This window comes from Panthera leo, chromosome D1, assembly GCF_018350215.1.
Source record: "Panthera leo isolate Ple1 chromosome D1, P.leo_Ple1_pat1.1, whole genome shotgun sequence".
NCBI classification, from domain to species: Eukaryota; Metazoa; Chordata; class Mammalia; order Carnivora; family Felidae; genus Panthera; species Panthera leo.
Window position 1 is genome coordinate 71,782,824 of NC_056688.1, and position 5,797 is coordinate 71,788,620.

Genomic DNA, 5,797 nt, shown 5'->3' on the forward strand with positions numbered 1-5,797 from the left:
AGAATGTGCGTAACCAATGTTGGAAACGACTGCCGGTGGCACTCACTCTTCACCTGGAAGGTGTGTGAGGCACCTGTCACCTTGAGGGTGACAGCCAGCTGCTGAATGGAAATCCTCCTTCACCTGATCCCCAGCTCCCTGTTCAGCCTCAGTTTTTGCCATTCCCCTTCCATTCTCCAAACTGTTACATGGCCACGTGAAATTCCTTACAGCTCCCCCAAGGTCATTTCCATACACCTGCTTGTCTCTGCCCATGCAGTTGTCTGCTTGAAATGCTCTCCACTGCTTCTCTATGGAATAGTGAAACTCCTATTCATCCTTCAAAACCCAACTCAGATGTCGGCATTGCAACTGTAGCAAGCTAAAATAGAGATGCCATCACATGGACACAAGGCGGTATCCCAGAGGGGTAGGTTTCTCATGATCCAGTGAGAGGCCCTCCCACTTAGAGATGCCAAAATGTAATTGTTGCAGCTCTCTCAGAGCTGATTGCATTCCGAAGGAATGCCTCACCTGAGCTCAACAGACTTCTGTGATTCATCATGAGACTCCCCTCCATATCCATATATGTTTTTGCGGAGGCTCTGTCTTTCTCAGTGTCTCTGGCATTGGCCTTATGAGGGTGAGGCACCAGTCTCTGCTCAAAGGTCCTACGCTGTGTGTCACAGCCTGGCCTCATGCATGTCCCGGCCATCTCTGCAAAGACTTGGGGGCTTCCCTATGTATCCACACTTAGAACTGGCATTTCACAGCCAGAATACTACTGTGTTTCTTTTGCGAATGTTTTCATAGAGCGCACAATGCTTGATTGCAGAAAAATTGGAAAGCATAAAAAATGACAAGAAACAGAAAAAGAAATCACTTGTAATCCCACTACCTAAAGGCAAAAAATACTAATGTTTTGGCACATTTCCCCTTAGTCTCTTTTCCACGCCTCCAACCCCCAGTTTTACATATTGTATTTATATCCTTCTTTATTCACTTACCATTACTGTTCTGTGTCATTAAAAATTCTTTTCAAGCATTAATTGCATGAATTAACCATACCTTAACCACCAGTTCTTTCAACGATTTCCAGGATTTTTATTACATGTAATGCTGCAATGAATGTTTTTGTGCATAAATCCATGTCTGCATTTTAGATTCTTTCCCTAGAACTGATACCTAGATGTGAAATCACTGGTTCATAAATCATGAATATTTTAAGGCCAAACTAGGAATACTCCTGTCTCTTGACTTCTTTTTCAGGGATTTTTCCACCTCAACAAACCATTATGCTTTTTTTTTTTTTTTTTTTTTTTTGTCAAAATCCATGTGAAAAAAAAAAAAAAAAAGGGAGATTTCTTTCCCTGGGCTGGCACAATATCCTCAGAGGCACAAGTTAGAGCCACTGACACTCTAAAATTGTCTCTTTCGAAGACCACATAGTGTACTTTCTGAGACCCTCTTGTCCTAATCTGGAAAACCCTGGTGTCCAAGCTATTGGTTGGCACCTGGACTGGCCTTTTGGGTTAATACCTTCATGGGATTCTGCCATTTTTCTGCTTATTTTTTCAGGTAAAATCCTGAAGGAAACCTTACAGCCTGGGCAAGGATTGAGATTTTTTAACTGCTGTGCAAATATTCTGGAGCCTTTATTTCCTGGTTTCCACTGACCCCATTGGAAAGAACTCATTCCAGTTGGATACAATCACCATAGGAACTTGTTCTTTCGTTTCTGGGACATAAGGTGGCACAGTCACGTAGCCGGTTCTATACTGACTTTGTGCAGATCAGGACAGACTCTTCCTCTGTCCGGACGTGTGCTTGATGAGTCGGCTGCATCTTTGTGAAAGAAACTACGTGCACTTTCCTCCAGGTGGCTGTAGCCCTCACTGGCCTCTTGAGTGGGCATGTCAGGATCAGGGCAATATGCTCAGGTCGGTGGGATCTCCTCTTAATAGTCCTGGTAGTCATCTTGAGATGACATCTCTGGGAAACAAAGAACGACTAGATATGGAAGAAAGAAAGAAAATGGCAAAGATGAGGGAGATAAGGTCCTTCCTTCTGTTTCTGTGCCAGAGAGCGTTCTGCTGGGACTGGGAAGGCAGGCGTAGCAGGGAGTACTTTGCCCTTCCCCCTGGGGACCTTCTACAGCCAGCAGGTGCATCTCCTTGCCACAGGGTTTTCCCCGGTGCTGGGGAGCCCCACCCTGCCCTTGTGCACACTGGGCCTGAAGGACCAGAGAATTAATGCCCCTTCCCCAGCTACTCCTAACCAACGAGTGACCAGGCGAGAACTGCGGTCAAAGTATCCAGGGCTACTGGCTCATGTGAGAGAGCTGCCGAGGCCGATCTTCTACACTGGCCCCCAGGGTTCTCCCGCTGAGAGCCTGGTTCCCCACAGTGACGACTCACTGGCTACCACTCCTTGGCCTCTTCCATTCTTTGTCTCACCTCCTCCTTATTTGTGTCTTGGGGATTACCTCTTGCATTAGTTTGCTAGGGCGACCATAACAAAATGCCACAGGCTGGGTGGCTTAAGCAACAGAAATTTAGTTTCTCATAGTTCTGGAGCCTAGAGGTCCAAGTTCATGCTGCTGACAGGGTTGATTTCTCCTGACACCTCACTCCTTGGTTTGCAGATGGCCATCTTCTCGCTGTGTCTTCTCCTGGTCTTTCCTCTGGGTGTGAGCATCCCTGGTGCTTCTATGCATGTCCTAATCTCCTCCAGTCAGATCGGATTAGGGCTCATTTTAACGGCCTCATAACTACCTCTTTAAAGGCCCAATCTGTTACAGAGGTATTTTGAGGTACGTGGGTTAGGGCTTAAACTTAACGAATTTTGGGGAACTCAACTCGGTTCGTAAGAAATGGCTGTTCTTGGGGCACCTGCGTGGCTCAGCCGGTTAAGCATCGGACTTCAGCTCAGGTCACCATCTCACGGCTTGTGAGTTCGAGCCCCGTGTGCTAGAAGCTCAGAGCCGGGAGCCTGCTTCGGATTCTGTGTCTCCCTCTCTCTCTCTGCCCCTCCCCTGCTCATGCTCTGTCTCTCTATCAAAAAATAAATAAACATTAAAAAAAATTTTTTTTTAAAAGTTGTCTATTCCTGAATCCTTTCCCCACAATATGAACAGTAGGTGAAATAGTCTCTCTGAGTCAGTGACTACGGAAGAGCCTTTGGGTTAAAGGAGAGGGGGCAGGGTTCCAAGCGCTTTGTTGGGCTAGGCCAAGGCTCAGAAAGGAATCCCATGCTGACAATGTCCCATAACCCCTGTCATCCTAAAGCAAGCTGAGATGAGTGGAGTGTTAAACAATGTTCGCGTTGATTATAAATCTTCCTAATATAATCCTGTCACAGCAGCTCTTGCAAGGTATGTGCTGGAGAAAGATCACCATCTCCTGTAGCGTAATATATATTTTCCAGGAAAAAAGAGCTCTTCAACAAAGCAGGGTAATTCAAAACTTCTTCAGCTAAGCTCTTTTGAGACCAGCAGTGGACGACACGGACAGAACAGGTAGGCAGTGTCCCTGTACTTGGATAATATTTTAAAAATTGCACGGGACTCAATTAGATAAATAGAGTTGGGTCTCTCCTGGAAGATCCAAGACTTGCCGTTTTCACAATTAGCGGGAATCCGGTGGAACCCTAGGCAAGGCCACGCAATGGCAAAAATGTACACAGGAAGCCAAAAAGGGGCCAGAATTCTGGAGCCAGAGGGGCATAGTCCGGCAGCAGCCAGTGAGTAGAGTTGGTGACTGAGGCTGGGGCTGGTCAGATTACTTGCCTTCCTGTCTCTCAGGTCCCTGACCCTGAGCCCTGGAGCCTTGGAGGTCAGGCTGAGGTGCCACCCTTGCAATCCATAGTTCATTACCCTGGGGAATCGTTTCTCCTCCCTTCCGCTCCTTTGCAGATTTCATTTGCATTTCCCCAGACCTGTTTTCATTTCCATCGGCCTGGGCCGGGCGGTTGGTGGGGGCCCAGGCTGGAGCTGCCTCAGAGTCAAGTTACCCCCTCGATATTGCTTCTGGTTGGGCCTGTTTGGGCTTGCATTGGCAGCACAATCCCGAGTGTCATTCAGGCAATTAAATAAGGTATTTTATTTTATTCAAGGGGGCTGTATCGTGCCTATTTCAGGAGCTATTTGACGGGAACGGGGACAAAAAAATGTCCCTTGAAAATGGCATCCCATCTGTAGCCCGATGTGAAAGGATCACAGAATTAGCTTTTCTTTAACACTATTATATTCTTTCAATAGGGTGTAAAGTTTTAGGAGATGAACTTTCATGCTCCATGACACGGGAGCAGATTGGTTTTGCATGTGTGACAGAGCCGGCCCTGAGACTCCAGCCACCGGGGGATCGTGCAGAAACACAGGATTCTTAAGTGACTCAAATGTCTTTCCAAGACCTGCGTCTGCTTAGAAACTTTCCCTGCCTTCCTTGTGTCTGTTTTCCCTAACTCGTTCACTTTCTTTTAACTCTCACTTGCAGAGGAACTTTGGACGACTGTTCCCAGTTCCTGTCCAGAAGTCCGCTTCTGTATTAAAATGTAGATGAAACTGAGTCTACACGTCGAGTGCCCGCTCCAAACATGGGCCGTTCCAAGTCATTTTCCTTTCTTGCTTTCAGTTTCCTTGGGAATGAATCTTCTTGTCTTGGCTTAGACTCATCCACCTGGGAGACTGAGGTCCCAGACCTCCCTGTGCTTGAATTCACAGAGAGTGATCCGTGAGTTCACGGCCTCGGCAACTACGAGGTCATGGCTGGAACACAGGAGTCATTTATATTGTGTCCTTGACTCCTCTCTGCCCTTCATCTTTCCTAGGACACCAAATTAATTTGTAGACTTAAATTTAAAGGGCTTTGATATGATTTCCATGCTTGGGACTTGGAAAAAGCTAGAATATAACTAGAATGGGATTTGTTAACTAACCCTTCTAAAAATTGGAGCAGCATACGATAATTTATGTATAGCTATACAAATTTTCTTGCAAAAACAAATCAACCAAACAAATAACTCCAGGGGTATGTAGGATTAACAGTAATAAATCATCAAATTAGCTGTTGGAATAACAAAGGAAGAAACATTCCAACCGGTTTTAGAAACAAATTCTGGTACTATTTGTAATCACGTAGTTATCAGACACGAAAAACGTGAGAGTTTGTTTTCCTTGCTTTTCAGAGAATTACATAGCATATCCTAATATTGCTGGCATTTGGTTTCCAAAGGCCTCTATGCGCTAATAAATGTATATGCGTATGAAGCAAACCTCTCAAACAAAGAATTTATGGTGAAATGCAGTCTAGATATGAGTGTAACTCTACTGTCCTGCAGGTTTCAAGAGGTTTCAAGAGGATGTCACCATGTTCAAGGAGATTACAATTAATTTAAGGAGATAGGGCATAGTCACGTGGAAAATTAATATCAAAAACTGATCGTGAGAAGTTTGAAATACTAGCACAAAGAGTGCCAGAGAGGGGTAGAGAGGGCCCTCCTCCTTTCCCACCAGCCAGAGTAACGGAATCAACAAGATGGCCCACGGTCTTCAGGAGATCCGTCTTCAAGCCCAGATGTGGCCCCATCCCATCACTTATTGGCTGCTAGCTAGTTTTCCTGTTCCGAGCTGGTATATTAATATTTATGAGCCTTCTTCATTAGATACAAAATGAGTTTATATTACATAGGATTATTACCCTATGGATATTATCATAGGATTATTGAGGATAGCTAAAATAATATATGTAAAGTCCCTAGTGTAAAGTACGAAACATAATACATATTCAAAAAATGTTATTCACTTTCTTCCATCTACCCA